Source organism: Thamnophis sirtalis, unplaced genomic scaffold, assembly GCF_051295495.1.
Source record: "Thamnophis sirtalis isolate CommonGarterSnake01/CBP01778 unplaced genomic scaffold, rThaSir2_p1.2 scaffold_15, whole genome shotgun sequence".
In the NCBI taxonomy this organism is placed as follows: Eukaryota; Metazoa; Chordata; class Lepidosauria; order Squamata; family Natricidae; genus Thamnophis; species Thamnophis sirtalis.
The window spans coordinates 44,509,618-44,527,074 of record NW_028261395.1 but is presented as its reverse complement, the minus strand read 5'-3'; the positions used below and the strand labels follow the sequence as shown (position 1 = coordinate 44,527,074).

At 45.4% G+C, this 17,457-nt stretch overlaps 1 protein-coding gene across 1 annotated transcript in view; it reads left to right on the top strand.

The window, feature by feature from the left end:
• MORN1 (MORN repeat containing 1) overlaps positions 1-14,024 on the top strand; it is a 136,949-nt gene extending 122,925 nt beyond the window's left edge. Inside the window, exons 15-16 of the transcript XR_015695114.1 lie at positions 7,805-7,957; positions 13,592-14,024. The gene's annotated coding sequence lies outside the window, so the exon portion shown is untranslated. The remainder of the gene's footprint in view (positions 1-7,804; positions 7,958-13,591) is intronic.
• The last annotated feature ends 3,433 nt before the right edge of the window (positions 14,025-17,457 follow it).

Sequence of the window (17,457 nt, the reverse complement as noted above, 5' to 3'; positions counted from 1 at the left end):
CCGGTCACATGGGTGGCAAGCCACTCCCATCTGGTCACATGGGCGGCAAGCCACTCCCACAAAGGAGGCCACACCCACAGAGTAGGTTCGAACAATTTTTGAAACCCACCACTGGGGAGGGGGATTTAAAAATATAATTGCTATATATGTATACTTTTTTTAAAAAAACAGGAGGATATATGTTAAAGTTAAAGATGTTTATTGAAATTAAATTACTAATACTATCAACATAAATGGAGCTTGCTCAGAGGCTGAAATATACCTTGTAAATGTGATGAAGAGTATGGAAGAGGGTAGAGAGGTTAAGAGGAAGAAGAGAGGGATAGGAGAGAGGGCAGAGGGGGAGGGGAAGAGGAGGAGAGCGAGAAGGAGTGGAAAGGGGAGAAGGAGAGAGGAAGGGGAAGTAAAGAAGAGAAGGATGACAGAGGGAAGAAAAGAGATAGGGAGGAGGAGAGAGGGAGAAGAAAGTGATGGATAGGATATAAATATGGTGTATGGAGAGCAGAAGAGTCAATAATAGTTCTTGAGGGTTGATGGTAAGATGAATTGACATAAATATTTAAAATACAAAATAGTGTTGGTTATGTAACGGTATACATGTGGTTATTTGTATGAAAATGAAAAAATAAAAAACTTTATTATTAAAAAAAGATGATTACGGAACTGAAGGATTAAACATACGAAGAACAGTTGCTAGAATTGACTATGCCTAGTTTAATGAAAAAAAGGACCAGGTGAGACATGATGGCAGTCTTGCCAGTGTAGATATATTCATGAACCGGAATACGGCTTAGTAACAAGGTCAGCCAATGAAGAGACATGGCAACTGGATCCAATTACTTGGAAACTGAAACAGTATTTGCTGTGTGAGCAGCAAGGAGCCTGGGCGGGGCTTAGTTCAACTATACTAAAGCTCTGAGTCTGTGCTGAGCTCTGAACTAGTCTGCTACTCTGAATTGAAACTGAAACTGTTCTCTCCTCTGCCTGCGTTTGCTTCAGTGATGGGATTCAGCCGGTTCGCACCTATTCGGGAGAACCGGTTGGTAACTTTCTAAGCAGTTCGGAGAACCGATTGTTGGAAGAAATCTCCTTTTGTTTTTTTCCACTTTACAGGGCTAATCCTGTAAGGAAGGCAGGAAGGAAACATTCTGGTGTTGTTTCTAGCCTCATCTTCATTGACCTGCTTACAGAAACTGCGTCTCCGGTTAACCCTTATTACATTGTAACAGCTAAGGCAAAGCGTCCATCGACCTGAGTGACCTTGAGTTGGCCACGCCCACCCAGTCACATGACCACCGAGCCCCACCTACCCAGATGGTCATAAGACAGAGAACCAGTTGTTAAATTATTTGAATCCCACCAATGCTTTGCTTCGTATTTGCTACCACATTTGACAAACTTGCTTTTGGTATTTTATATTTACTTCGCGTGTTGTATTATATATAAAGGGAAGCTAATGAATCTTGCTGAATCAGTTACCTGTGTGTGCTTTCTGGATGTGATTGCTGCAATAGACATTGACAAGGCTTCCAATATTTGAGGGGCTGCCACAAATACTGGAAGACTGAAGAGGGGGATCAACCTATTCTCCAAAGGATGAGAAGACAGGACAAAAAAAAATTAAAAATACAATTACCATATATGTAATCTTTTTTATTCTTTTAAAAAAAAGGAGGAGATACTCTTGTACGGCAAAGTGTGAATAGTAAATTAGTTTCACTGGAGTATTGTATGTCTGAAGATAACATCGCAGATAGTTTTAGTAAGGCCCAAGGTAATATAAAGCATAAACGTTGTTGCGAGGAATACGGATTAAGATTGTAAGATTTATATCTTGTCCTACCCAAAGGGGAGAATGTTAGGAATATAATTCTAACAGTTGGATTGGGAATATATAAATCATATAGCAATGCTATACCTGTTTCTTTAAATCATACTTTAAAATGTGATTGGTTGCTGTTTTTCCTCAATCGGCCATAAGAGGGAGCCAAAATGACTGTTAGCTCTCTGTTCGTTAGATGCTGGGCTGATCTGATCTGAGTGTTTTTTGGAAGCTGGCTGTTAGAAAGTGCTGTGAGCTATTGTAAGTTTTGCAACTATTAGCAAACTTTGAGTACTGAACTGATTATATGATACTGGACTATATTATTTGGATTATCCCTTAACTGAACAACATTGATGACTGACTGTCTTATCCGTGTATGACTTGGACTATTTGATGGACTCTGATGCCTCTATTTCCACGAAAGTAAAAGCCTATTTAAACTGAAAAAAAAAAGAGGAGGAGAAAGATATATGTTGAAATTAAACATGTATATTGAAATGGAATTTATAAGTGCCATCAACACAAAATGGAGCTCGCTCAGAGGCTGAAATACACCAAATAAATGAGATGAAGAGTGGGAAGTAGAGGAGAGAGGTAAGGGAAGAAGAGAGGAATAGAAGAGAGGGCGGGGGGAAGAGGAAGAGAGAAAGAAGGAGTGAGAAGGGGAGAGGAAAGGGAAGTAGAGAAGAGAAGGACCGCTGAGAGAGGAAGGGGAAGTAGAGAAGAGAAGGACGACAGAAGGAAGAAAGGAATTAGGGGAGGGGAGGAAAGAGGGAGAAGAAAGTGATGGATGAGGTACAAATATGGTGTATGGAGAGCAGAAGAGCCAATAATTGGTTTTTGGGAGTTGGTGGCAAGATGAATTGATGTAAACATTTAACAATATACTATGATGTTGGTTATGTAATAGTACACATGTGGTTATGTGTTATGAAAATGGGGGAAAAAAATATTTTAAAAAATGGGTGGAAACTAATCAAGCCCATAGCTTGACTGCCTCTTCTTTGGGGCAGCCCCTGAGATATCGGAAGACTGCCATTCTGTCTCCCCTGATCCTTCTTTCCATTCAACTAGACATACCCAATTCCTGCAACCGTTCTTCATATGTTTTAGCCTCCAGTCCCCTAATCCTCTTGGTTGCTCTTCTCTGCACTCTAATCTCCTATCCTTCTTAGAAGCAGCCAAGATTGGGGAAAACGTGCATGATAGTTAAGAGGGCCTTGCGTTGTTTGAACGGGGCAGGTTCCAGGCCTGGAAGAGAGGAAGCCTCCACCTAGGAGAAATTGGCCAGGCTCAAATCAAGTCGGTTTCCTTTTTGGCCCAGCCTGGCCCTCGCTAAATTTACAGCTATCGGATTCCCCAAGGAATGTTCACCCTACCAGCCACGGACGAAGGCCCATCACATAAGCTACACCCACAACGCCAGCCATGCCCCCCTGCGGGTCGTGAGCGCGCTTGGCACCGGCCGAGCAAGGAAACCCTTGCAGTAAAAATAAAAGCTTTTTCTAAAAATGACCCCCACCCCCCCTTTCATTCTCCTGGCTATATTAGAAGCCCGGAATAGCTGCGCATATCTCGAGCCTATTTTTAATTTTTCTGCAGAGAGGAATTGTCTTCCGGTCTGTTTTTTTGCAAATGGCCATTCGTGGTCATTGGTGAACTGGGATTCTTTGTTTGGCCTCGGTTGTTGTACAGCAAACAAAACCAGTGTGTGTGTTTGTTGGTTTTTTGCTGGTTTATTGCTGGTTTTTTTCCTAGTTTTTTCCTGGTTTGTAGATATGCAGCCTTGGCTGAAAGAAATGAAAGAAGAAAAATTGTGGAGAGGTGCTCTCTCTGCAGATCACCTGTCCACCTCTCCAACATTATACATGTCACTCCAGGTTTCCAGCCTCTGCTTTTTTTGCTGAACTGTTTCCTCTCCAGCTGTAGGGTAATCCGTCGAGATTTTGGTACTCTAGCTTCCTTCTTCTTTTTTTTTTTCCTCCCTTCCTCCCTCCCCTTCATTCCTTTCTCTCCTGCTGTGTTTCTTAGCACAATTGTTCATGATATTTGCCGGCTGCTCGTTTCCCACAAGGACAGAATCAAAATTCCTTCAATCAGTAGCTTATTTTAGAATAGAATAGAATAGAATAGAATAGAATAACATGGTTTGAAGGGACCTTGGAGGTCTTCTAGCCCAGTGGTCTCCAACCTTGGCAACTTTAAGACCTGTGGACTTCAACTCCCAGAGTTCCTCAGCCAGCTTTGCTGGCTGAGGAACTCTGGGAGTTGAAGTCCACAAGTCTTAAAGTTGCCAAGGTTGGAGACCACTGTTCTAGCCCAACCCCCTGCCTAGGCAGGAAACCCTACGCCACTTCAGACAAATGGTTATCCAACATCTTCCTAAAAGCATCCAGTGTTGGAGCATTCAAAACTTCTGGAGGCAAGTTGTTCCACTGATTAATTGTTTCTCGCTGTCAGGAAATTTCTTCTTAGTTTTAGGTTGCTTCTCTCCTTGATTAGTTGCCATCCGTTTCTTCTTCTCCTGTGCTTTGGAGAATAGCTTGACTCCCTCTTCTTTGGGGCAGCCCCTGAGATATCGGAAGACTGCTATCATGTCATCCCTAGTCCTTCTTTTCATTCAACTAGCCATGCCCAGTTCCTGCAACCGTTCTTCATATTTTGTCCCTTCTTACAGCCCACACTGGCATTTTCTTTTGGGAAAGCCGTGAGGGTGACAGTAGACAGATATACAGATTGACAGAGTTGGAAGGGACCTTGTAGGTCATCTAGTCCAACCTCACCTCCCCCCGAGCAAGATCATTGTCCCTTGCTTATCCTTCTGGCACTTCCTAAATAAACCTTCAGTTACTCTAACCCGGGTATCCCTTCCACCAAGCATAAATCCAACAAAAGGAAATTCAGTGGTGAAAAAAAGTAAGGGTCAACATTTAGGCCAGAAAAACCAAATACCCAGTATAGGTGGTTCCCGGCTCAATAGTAGTAACTGTGAGAGGGATCTTGGAGTCCTAGTGGACAACCATTTAAATAGGAGCCAGCCGTGTGCAGCAGCTGCCAAAAAAGCCAATACAGTTCTAGGCTGCATCAACAGAGGGAGAGAATCAAGATCACGTGAAGTGTTAATACCACTTTATAAGGCCTTGGGAAGGCCACACTTGGAATATTTGCATTCAGTTTTGGTCACCACAATGTAGAAAAGATGTGGAGACTCTAGAAAGAGTGCAGAGTAGAGCAACAAAGAGGATTAGGGGACTGGAGGCTAAAACATACGAAGAACGGTTGCAGGAACTGGGGATGCCTAGTTTAATAGAAAGAAGGACCAGGGGAAACATGATAGCAGTCTTCCAATATCTCAGGGGTTGCCACAAAGAAGAGGGAGTCAAGCTATTCTCCAAAGCACTAAAAGGCAGGACAAGAAGCAATGGGTGGAAACTAATCAAGGAGAGAAGCTAAGGGGAAACTTCCTCACAACTAGTGGAACGACTTTCCTCCAGAAGTTGTAAATGCTCCAATACTTTTAAGAAGATGTTGGATAACCATTTGTTGGAAGTGGCATAAGGTTTCCTGTCTTAGCAGGGGGTTGGACTAGAAGACCTCCAAGGTCCCTTCCAACTCTGTTATTCTATTCTATTCTATTCTCCTTCCTTCTTTTCTTATTCTATTCTGAACTGCCCCATGGTCCTCCCTCCCTCCCTCCCTCTCTCTCTCTCTCTCTCTCGTTCCACTGTCTTCGTTGGCTTTCGTGCACTCTCCTTCCCCTTCCAAGTTACACAGCCCACCGCCTGTGTTTCCAAGCACAGCCCAAGACCTTCCCCTACACCCACCCACCCACCTTACCCCCTTGCAAGCCTCCCCTTTGGGCTCCCAAATTGGAAAGCGCCCCCCCCCCCGCTTGCCTTCTACCTGCCCTGCTGCCGATTTCCCCCACATCCCCCCCTCCTCCCATGCCTGAACAGATTGGATGTCATTAGGCACAGCTGAGCTCAGTGGGGGAAGACAGACACATATGCATGAGTGTGCACACACACACACACACATTCTTAGTAGTAAGAGCAAAGAGAACAGCAGACCGGAGGCGGTGGGGGGGGGGATTACCTTTCTGCACCCTGGAATTGAGGTTGCTCTTCTCTCTTCCTGGCTCCTGGCTGCCTCCTCTAGTTGCCCCACCTGGAAAACAAAAATGGGTGTGTGAGTGGAAAACCTGATGGACCGTCTTCCTCGTCACTCCTGACGGGAGAAGAGGATGACCAGAAAATAACCCCTGCCAGCATCAGTCCAGTTTAGGGATTCCCTCCAACCTTACCAAGGTGGTTTATATATGTCTAGTGTGATGGTGGCTGTTGCACCTGCTTGGTTTGTCAGATGCTTTCAAAGGCACAAGTGTGGGCGGCCTCTCCCTCCCTCCCTCCCTCCCTCCCTCTCTGTCTCTCTCTCTCATCTCTCTCTATCCTTCACTCTTTCCCTCTCTGTGGTCTCTCTCGTTCTCTCTCTTATCTCTCTTATTCTCTTTCTCTGCAGTCTCTCTCTCTCTTATTCTCTCTCTCTCTAGCCCTTGCTCTCTCTCACTCTCCAGTCTCTCTCTCTTTCTCTCTCTCATCTCTCGGCAGTCTTTCTGCCGTCTCTGTATCTCCTCTCTTATTCTCTCTCTCTCTCTCTTATTCTCTCTTTCTCTATCCCTCGCTCTTTCTCTCCAGTCCCTTTCTCTGCGGTCACACTCTCTCTGTCTCTCCCCTCTTATTCTCTCTCTCTTTCTTATTCTCTCTCTCTGTACAGTCTTTCTCTCTCTTAGTCTCTCTCTGTGTCTCTTTTCTCTCTCATATTCTCTCCTCTCTCCCTCTCTTATTTTCTCTCTCTTCTCTCTCTTTCTTATTCTCTCTGTGCATTCTTTCTCTCTTATTCTCTCTCTCTGTCTCGTCTCTCTCTCATATTCTCTCCTCTTTCCCTCTCTTATTCTCTCTCTCTCTAGCCGTCACTCTCTCTTGCTCTCCAGTGTCTGTCTGTCTGTCTGTCTGTCTGTCTGTCTCTCTCTCTCTCTCTCTGCAGTCTCTCTCTTATTCTTTTCCTTATTTTCCTTTCTCTTATTCTCTCTCCCTATCTGTGTGTCTGGTTAGCTAAAAAGGTCAGGCATCCGTGCTTCGCAACCTGTCATCTGCCCTTGCTTTCCTTAGCCCCTTCCCCCCCAAATGTCCCATCCCTCAAATCATCTTCGGTTCAAGCCGCGCTTAGCATTGAACCAGGCTGAAAACTTTCTAATTCAGAAGCATCAAACCTTCGGATTCATAAAATTCAGGGTTTTGCTACCTCGGAAACGACGGAGAGCCTAGTGCGTCACCCTCCTGGCAAAAAAAGGGGAGAGAGAGACGGCAAAATGGGACATTTTAAGCTTAGCTTTTCTTTCCCTTCCTGCACCACACCATAAAAAAGAGGTTGAGACTCTAGAAAGAGTGCAGAGAAGAGCAACCAGGATGATGAGGGGACTGGAGGCTAAAACAGACAATGGACGGTTGCAGGAACTGGGCCTGGCTGGTCTAGGGAAGAGAAGGACCAGGGGAGACAGGAGAGCATCTTCCAATATTTGAGGGGCTGCCACAGAGAGGAAGAGGGGGTCAAGCTATTTCCCAAATCACTCGAAGGCCAGACAAGGAATAATGGATGGAAACTGAACCAGGAGAGATTCAACCTGGAAATAAGGACAGTGAGAACCATCCATCCATGGAACAGAAGTTGCCTTTGGAAGTTGTGGGAGCTTCATCCTTGGAGGCTTTCAAGAAGAGACTGGACTGCCCTCTGTCAGAAATGATGTAGGGTTTCCTGTTTGGACGGGGGGGGGTGTTGGACTAGATGACCTACAAGGTCCCTTCCAACACGGTTAATCCCGTATCTGCCATTATTCTGGGAAACCCCGTTTGATGCAAAGATAGCTGAGCTGCTTTGCCATTCCGATGAATCCCATCCTCTCTCTCTCTCTCTTTCCCCCAGGAGATTTCTCCAGGCAGCAGATCAGGAAGAAGGAAAGGGCAGAAGGACAGATTTCCAGAGAGGCAGCGGAGCGCAGAGTCTTTTGCGGCTAACCGTCGAGGGACCGTGCCAGGGTTTTTCCGTAGCTGGCTTTCCCTTGGCTCCCCTCCACGGGTGAGTTTGCAGCCAGCTGTTATCCAAGGGTCCTGAGACAAGTCCTTTTTCCCACAGTCCCTGTCGTTGAGGGAGGTCAAAGGCCGGTGCTTTCAATCAGGCGGAGGGGCTGGCCCGCTCTCCGCTTCATTTTCTTCATTTTTATTTTTATTCCCCCCCCCCGCCCAGCCCCTTTCTCTTGAGTCCATGATTGCTGGAATTGCTTATCCTGTCCCACGTGGAATTCCAGTGGGGAAAACCACGCTGGAGGACCTACCTCTCCCCTACAATCACCGGGAAGTGGGACCCCGCAAACCAAGGGGGTGTGTGTGAATTTCCAACCCCTCGCTATCGTGACCGGTTCCCATAATGCCCCATAGGGCAGAGGTCGGCAACCTTAAACACTCAAAGAGCCACGAAGGTCCTAACCGGAAGCCCCCCCCCCAGTTCAATTCTGAAGCCGACCGGCAGTCTGGTTCCCCTACCATAGAGTCTCCTTCTAGCGTGTCGTCCTTTTTCCTCTCCTGACCAGAAGTCTGGTTCCCACACCATAGAGTCTCCTCCTAGACAGCATCCTTTTTCCTCTCCTGACAGGAAGTCCAGTTCCCCCACCATAGAGTCTCCTCCTAGACAGCATCCTCTCCTGACAGGAAGTCCAGTTCCCCCACTGTAGAGTCTCCTCCTAGCGTGGCATCCTTTTTCCTCTCCTGACCGGAAGCCCGGTTCCCCCACCATAGAGTCTCCTCCTAGCATGGCGTCCTTTTTCCTCTCCTGACCGGAAGTCCGGTTCCCACACCATAGAGTCTCCTCCTAGACAGCATCCTCTCCTGACAGGAAGTCCAGTTCCCCCACTGTAGAGTCTCCTCCTAGCGCAGCATCCTTTTTCCTCTCCTGACCGGAAGTCCGGTTCCTCCACCATAGAGTCTCCTCTTAGCACGGCATCCTTTTTCCCCTACCCGTACATCTGTTTACTTCAGGATCCGGCCTTCTAAAGAGCAGTCAGGGTTGATCTCCTCTAGGACTGACCGGTTGGATGACCTTGCAGTCCAAGGGACTCAATGCAGGAGTCTTCTCCTCCAGCACCTTAACCTAGAACTTGGTGATTTGGGTCGATGGGTAGAATTACGCAAATTCTTGCCCATCTAAAGGATGGCAAGTCAACATTCGCTGGGGTTTTTTTTTTAGATTGTATTTTTTTTTAAAGCATATATCTTGCTAATCACTCTGGGAACCACTGTTGCATTGTGGGAAAGGAAGACTATTTTAAAAAATGCTTTTAAGGAGACCTGTGACAAGAGACAGGTAATTAACAAAAGAATGGAGGTGCTTGCTGAACGTAATCTGATCAGGAACAGATAGAAATTCAGTTGATTAGAAGAGACAAGATAGAGAGAGAATAAAAGAGAGAGAGAGAGGAGAGAAAGATAGAGAGGAGAGAGACAGAGAAGACAGAAAGAGGAGAGAGAGAATAAGAGAGACAAAATAAGAGAGCCAGAGAGAGGAGAGACAGAGAGAGAATAAGAGAGACACAGAGAGAGACATTGAGTAGCGGCAGAGAGAAAGAGAATAAGAGAGACAGAGAGAGGCGAGACAGAGAGAGAGAGAGAATAAGAGAGAGAAGAGAGGAAGAGAGAGGAGAGACAGAGAAGAAAGAGAGAATAAGAGAGAGAAAGAACAAGAGAGAAAGAGAGAGAAAGAGAAAGGAGAGAGAGAGAATAAGAGAGAGAGGAGAGACAGAGAATAAGAGAGAAAGAATAAGAGAGAGGAGGTACAGAGAGAGAGAGATACAGAGAGAAAGAGACAGAGAATAAGAGAGCGAGGAGAGGGGGAGAGAGGAGAGAGACAGAGAAGAAAGAGAGAATAAGAGAGAGAGAGAGAATAAGAGAGAGAAAGAGAGAGAGAAAGAGAAAGGAGAGAGAGGAGAGACAGAATAAGAGAGAAAGAATCAGAGAGAGTGAGAGGAGATACAGAGAGAGAGAGAGAAAGATACAGAGAATAAGAGAGAGAAGAGAGGGGGAGAAAGGAGAGAGACAGAGAAGAAAGAGAGAATAAGAGAGAGAGACAGAATAAGAGAGAAAGAATCAGAGAGAGTGAGAGGAGATACAGAGAGAGAGAAAGATACAGAGAATAAGAGAGAGAAGAGAGGGGGAGAAAGGAGAGAGACAGAGAAGAAAGAGAGAATAAGAGAGAGAGAGAGAATAAGAGAGAAAGAGAAAGGAGAGAGAGAGAACTGACTAAATTTAGTCTGAGGTTGTAGAAACACACCTGAGTCCTTATCCGAGGGGTTCTTTTGGTCTCCTTAAATCTCTCTCTCTCTCACCTCTCCTCCAGCGATGGGCATCATGGATCCTCAGCTGGGTGGCACTAGAACAAAAATACACCCAGGTTTTTTCCCACCACAGCTAGTCCTCAACCTATGACACCCCCCCCCATGGAGCCCAAAATGCACTCTACGTTGCTAAGTGAGACATTTTTTAAAGTGAATTTTGCCCTATTTTACGAGCTTTCTTGCCCCATTTCTTAAGTCAGTCCCTGCCATTGTTAAAATTCATCACATGGGTGTTAAGCATTGCATTGCCTTTGTTCATTGGAAGGTCGCAAAAGGGGATCATGTGTCACACACACACACACACACACACACACACATCGGGACAGTGCTACGGTCATAAAGTTGAGTCAATCGTTGCGCACGACCATGGGGATGCTGGCGCCATCATAAAGTGTGAAAAATGATCCTGTCATTTTTTTTTCAGTGCCGTGGTAACTTTGTAAACAGTCACTAAGTGAACTGTTTATAAGTCAAGGACTACCTGTATTTTTTTATTCCGTCCTCCAAACAGAGCGGAGAGGAAGTCGGCCATGCTGGGAAAGATCCGCCAGGGGGAAATCCTGATTAGGAGCATAGCTGCACTTAATGACAATTTAAAAAGGCAACACACTACCAACGTCCCACTTTAGGATTCAGAGGTTTATTACCGTGTTTCCCTGAAAATAAGACAGGGTCTTATCTTCTTTTGACCTGGGCCTCCGCTAGTATTTTGGGCGTAGGAGAAGAAGAAGCCAAAGGAACTTTTGAATGAAGTCAGATGGTTTCGAATATCACCTCCGAGTGATACTCATTTATGGCATGGCTGTAGAGACATACCTGGGGTCCTTAGCTGGGAAGCTGCTCAGAAGACCCATCAAGACGATTTTGTTCCTACTAGGCTACTCTTATCTCCCTTGAAACGCTGCCAAAAACCTAATTAGTTTTGCAAGGCCAAACAGAGCACAGAGTCAAAACGAAGCTTCAGAGTTTAAACCGACCAGGACAAACAAAGTTGCTTCCTGCCAAAGCTCACCTCCGTTGGCTCCTCTTTTATGTCTTATTTGAGGGGCCAATCGTCTCCAAGCCTTACTCCCAAGTCACCCCTTTTGTCTTAACTGTTCTTGCCTTCTGGCAGCTCTGCGCATGCGCACACTGGGAACAGGCTTCCCCTGTTCCTCTGCCCCACTGATAATATCCGATTCCGAAGGCAGCTGATCACTGGCATACGGCCCTGTCCCCCTCTCTGCCTCCGACGCAGAGGCCTTCCCCAGACTCCAGGACCGGCCCATGCTCCTCCCCAACCTCCTCACTGTCCGACTCTTCTGCCAGCTCCCCAGGATTTTTTTTTTAAAGAGAGAGAAGGATTTTTTTAAAAAAAAAACCAGGAAGATGGATTAAAGCCAGCTTTGGTGCCCACAGGTGGCAAATTTTCCTGTTCTGGAGTGAAACATATTCGGGTAGAAATACCGAGGGCTGAATTTTGAATTTCTTGCATTTTTAGAGTACGCCTTTCCACTGAACCGGTCTTAACCCTCCTCGGTTTCAAAACGCCTCCAGGTCCCCCCTCTTATTTAAAGTTAACTGCTTGATTCTCTGCCAAATCTCTCTAGAGAAATAATGGTAGAAAATTGTGTGTGTGTCTGTGTGTGTGTGTGTTGCAGTACAGTTTCATAGTGAGGGTTTCCCCACCCCTCTTTAAAATCCCTCCTCCTGTTTAGAGCGCTGAAAGAAAATTCCCCCATTTTGGAGGAGGGAAAGGCGAAATATATTTAATCCCTTTAATATTTTAAAATTTAATTATTTCCAAATTGGGTTAGCCAGCCTGACAAGCTTGCTGCATTCAAAACACCGAGAGCCCAGAGGCGGCTTTAGGAATTAGATGAGGAGGGGGAGAGAGAGAGAGAGAGAGGAGGAGAGAGAGAGAGAGAGAGAGAGAGAGAGAGAGAGAGAGAGAGAGAGAGAGAAATATGACTTTTATTTTTTGCCTTTAAGGCGAGAAGTTGAAGGACCGACATTCCATTACTCCGTCTGTCTGCCGAATTCATTTAACATCTGTGGCTTAAATGGAATAGCTCTAAAGAGACCGTCTGCAGGCTGTGCTTGGCTTGTTAAGGGATTTCTCAAACGTGATCAGGCTGTTGCGGCGGAAATAATGCCAGCTTACTAAAGCGGAGTTTTGCCCTCTACAGCTTGGGTTGTTTAGGGGCGAGCAAGTTTGTCGAACCGTGATTGAGGGCTTAGCGCAGAGGTCAGCAGCCTGGAGCCGCATGTGGCTCTTTCATCCCACTGCTGTGGCTCGCTGTTGCCGGTCGGCTCCACAATTGATAGGGCTTTCGGTTAGGACAGGTAGAAGGAAAAGGACGCCACGCTAGGAGGAGACTCTATGGTGGGGGGAACCGGACTTCCGGTCAGGAGTGGAAAAAGGATGCCGTGCTAGGAGGAGATTCTATGGTGGGGGGAACCAGACTTCCGGTCAGGAGAGGAAAAAGGATGCTGCGCTAGGAGGAGACTATATGGTGGGGGAACTGGACTTTCAGTCAGGAGAGGAAAAAGGACGCCGCGCTAGGAGGGGACTCTATGGTGGGGGAACTGGACTTTCGGTCAGGAGAGGAAAAAGGACGCCGCGCTAGGAGGAGACTCTGTGGTGGGGGAACCGGACTTTCGGTCGGCTTCTGAAGTGAAGAGCAAGGGGGGGCTTCCGGTTATGACCTTTGTGGCTCGTTGAGTGTTTAATGTTGCCTCCCACCGGCCAGCTGGTCTTCGGGTCTTTACTGCACGGGGGCAGGGCACATGCACAGGGGGCGCTCGCATTGCATTTTGGGGGCTGGCGCAGCACCCCCATGCCCCGTTTTGGCTTCCAGGTTGGTACAGGAGGCCTTCCAAGGCTCCTTGCACCAACCTGGAACCCAAAAATGGGCGAGGAAGGGCAGGGCACATGTGCGGGAGGTCAGGGAAGCACCGGGGGGGGGCACACATGCAGAGTTTCGGCACGCGATGCCAAAAAGATTAGCCATCACTGCTCTAACTCTTTATGTGGGCGCTTCAGAAGTTCCTTGCTCGTTCTGTCTGGATCTGGGTTTTTAACTCGACGTTAGGAGAGACCCAAAGGAAGAATTACGCTTCTTCTCTGTGTGTAGCTCGCTGTACTTCAACCGCGCATTCTATTGTCTGTTGATAAATCTTGGGAGATCACTGGAAGACTGCTGCGCCTCCTTGATCTTGGTGGGTGGCACTGCTTTGTTACCTTTCATCTCCAGATGTTGCTGAAAATGCCCAGAAGTGAAACATTTGTAATTAAGTATGAATCTTTTGTCTTCCTCCCCAACCCCCCCTCCCCTTCCTTCCAGTTGTCTGCCGAGTGTTTACAGCAGACCGAGGAAGGAAGCGCCTTCTGAGCCTCTTGTCAGATTTGGATGGCCAAGAATTTAAGCCAGGTTGAAACAGAACAATATTGTTGTGGCCCACCAGCAGCAAACAGAGCTGGCAGGAGATTCGGACAGTGAGAAGGTTGGGGAGGAACCAATTAGTCTATTCTATTCTATATTCTATACTATTTTATTCCATATTCTATTCTATATTCTATTCTATATTATTCCATACCCTATTCTCTATCCTATTCTATTCTATACTATTTTATTTGATTTTCTATTCTATATTCTATTCAATTCCATATTCTATACTATTTTATTCATTATTCTATTCTATACTCTACACTATTTTATTCATTATTCTATTCTATATTCTATACTATTTTATTCCATATTCTATCTAAATATTCTATTCTATTCTATATTCTATTCTCTTGTCTTTTATTCTATTCTATTCTACATTCTATACTATTGTATTCCATATTCTATTCTATATTCTCTTCTATTCTATTCTATTATATATTCTATACTATTGTATTCCATATTCTATTCTATTCAATTCTATATTCTATATTATTGTATTCCATATTCTATTCTATATTCTATATTCTATTCTATATTCTATTCTATACTATACTATTTTATTCCATATTCTATTCTATATTCTATTCTATTCTCTTTTATTCTATTCTATTATATATTCTGTACTATTTTATTCATATTCTCTTCTATATTCTATTCTATTCTATATCTATTCTATTCTATATTCTATACTATTTTATTCCATATTCTATTGTATATCCTATTCTATTCTCTTCTATATTCTATTCTATATTCTATACTATTTTATTCCATATTCTATTCTATATTCTATTCTCTTTTATTCCATTCTATTCTATATTCTGTACTATTTTATTCCATATTCTATTGTATATCCTATTCTATTCTCTTCTATATTCTATTCTATTCTATATTCTATACTATTTTATTCCATATTCTATTCTACATTCTATTCTCTTCTATATTCTCTTCTATTTTATATTCTATACTATTTTATTCCATATTCTATTCTATATTCTATTCTCTTTTATTCCATTCTATTCTATATTCTGTACTATTTTATTCCATATTCTATTCCATTCCATTCCGATATCTGTTCTATTCCATTCCATTCCATTCTGATATCTATTCTATTCTATAAGTCTAATTGCTGTTGCTATTGAGCATAGTTTATGAGAATTAAATAGCTGCGGGGATCGTTGTGACCCCTGGTTTGAATAAAATCTCCTCTCGGACTCCTTCCATGTATGCCGATCTGGGAAAGGGTGCGGCAGGGGCAAAGCAAACGCATAGGAAGCGAAAACGAGGCCTCGGTATGCCTGTGTTCCACCATCCAAGCTGGCACAGCTGGCGCGGTGGCACGCCGGTTGGGGCCAGCGGGTGCCAAAAAAACGTTTGCGAAGGCACACTGTGAAACGGGAGATGTAAGCTGATGACGGCGCGTGTTTTCTCGAAAGGATGGAGTCAGCCACAGAGGGGCCACAGATGGCAGGAAGGGAAAGAAAGAAGAGCTCCCCGCGTTGTTTGGGGGGCGTGAAAAATGCTGGGGTGGCAGCCACAGCACACGCAGCTCAGATTGTTAAAGGAGTGTGATTGTGTCTGTGTGTGTCCCTGAAGGCTTCCTTTCATCCATTGCTGGGAAACGTCTCTGGAATCAAGGACAGGAATATTAGCTAGGGGAGCTGCCTCGGTGTGAACGAAGTTATCCGCTCCCTTCATTTGTCTTTTTTACAATCCCCCTCTCTTGCACTGTCACAAGTGCCAACAAGATGTCAGGAATAGCCAACACTCCGGAAGACAGGCTTAAGATACAGAAGGATCTTGACAGACTTGAACATTGGGGGCTATCGAATAAAATGAAATTCAATGGTGAAAAGAGTCAGGTTCTACATTTAGGCAAGGAAAACGAAATGCACAGGTACAGAATATGTGGTGCCTTGCTCAATAGTAGTAACTGGGAGAGGGATCTTGGAGTCCTAGTGGACAACCGTTTAAATAGGATCCAGCCGTGTGCAGCAGCTGCCAAAAAAGCCAATACAGTTCTAGGCTGCATCAACAGAGGGAGAGAATCAAGATCATGTGAAGTGTTGATATCACTTTATAATGCCTTGGTAAGGCCACACTTAGAATACGGCATTCAGTTTTGGTCACCACAATGTAGAAACGATGTGGAGACTCTAGAAAGAATGCAGAGAAGAGCAACAAAGAGGATGAGGGGACTGGAGGCTAAAACATACGAAGAACGGTTGCAGGAACTGGGTATGTCTAGTTTAATGAAAAGAAGGATTTAGGGGAGACATGATAGCAGTCTTCCAATATCTCAGGGGCTGCCCCAAAGAAGAGGGAGTCAAGCTGTTCTCCAAGGCACCTGAGGGCAGAACAAGAAGCAATGGGTGGAAACTAATCAAGGAGAGAAGCAACCTAGAACTAAGGAGAAACTTCCTGACAATTAGAACAATTCACCAGTGGAACGACTTGCCTCCAGAAGTTGTAAATGCTCCAATACTTTTAAGAAGTGTGAAGTTAACCATTTGTCGGAAGTGGCGTGAGAACAATTAATCAGTGGAACAGAATTTGCCTCCAGAAGTTGTGAATGCTCCAACACTGGAAATCTTTAAGAAGATGTTGGATAGCCATTTGTCTGAAACGGTATAGGGCTTCCTGCCTAGGCAGGGGGTTGGACTAGAAGACCTCCAAGGTCCCTTCCAACTCTGCTATTGCATTGTAAGTGTGTGCTTCTGGGATTGTGTCTGCCATGCAGCTGAGATGTGCCACAAGGTTGCCCAAAGTTCTGTGTCACTTCTGAAGGTCTATATGGGAATGACCCCAAGTGACAGAAGGAGGGCCACAGACTAGATACCAGTCAGATAAGAGGCAGGTATTCTGAGCTAGGCTTCCCCAGCAGCCTGAAGCTGAGTCCTCGTCCCGATAAACCTCTTTTACTTCATTTACAGTGAATTTCTCTCCAGCAAGGTATTTCCTCTCCCACAGTCTTTCAAGATAGTTCACACTTACCGACCTTTATCAGGCTTGGAGAGTGGCCAGCCAGGCCGATATCTTTCAGACGCCGCAATACTTGGCAAGAATGCAGGAATGAACTAATTGTCTCCTGCAAACTCCACTCCCCAGTTGCTCCTCTTTTATTCCCTCTGGGAGGGGCCATTCACTGTCCACCTGTGTCCTTACTCCCAAGTCGACCCTTGTTCCTTAGCTGTTCCCTTCGTCTGGCAACTCTGCACATCCGCACACTGGGAACAGGCTCCAGCTGTTCTTCTGCCTCACTGATGTCTGACTCTGAAGGCAGCTGATAACTGGCATACGGCCCTGGCCCCCTCTCTGCCTCCGACACAGAGCCCTCCTCAGAGCCTTCCCCAGATTCCAGGACTGGCCCATCTTCCTCCCCAACTGTGCCAATTCTCCTCATAAGTCCTTGACTTACAACCGTTCCTTCAGTGACTGTTCCATGTTTTAAAAAGTGACTTCTAACTGCTTATCACACTTACGACCGCTACCTCATCCTCGCGATCAGGTGATCAGAATTCAGACGCTCGGCAACTGACTCGGATTTATGACGGCTGCAGCATCCCGGTGTGTGTGTGTGTGTGTGTGTGAGACGTGATCCCTTTTGCGACCTTCTGACCAGCAGTCGCCAGATTCACTCAACAACCGTGTGACTCGCTTTAATGATGTTGGTGATTCACTTAACGACGGTGGCAAGAAAGCTCGTTAAAGACAGGCCAAAACTCGCTTTTAAAAACTGTCTCACTTTGCAACTGAAATTTGGG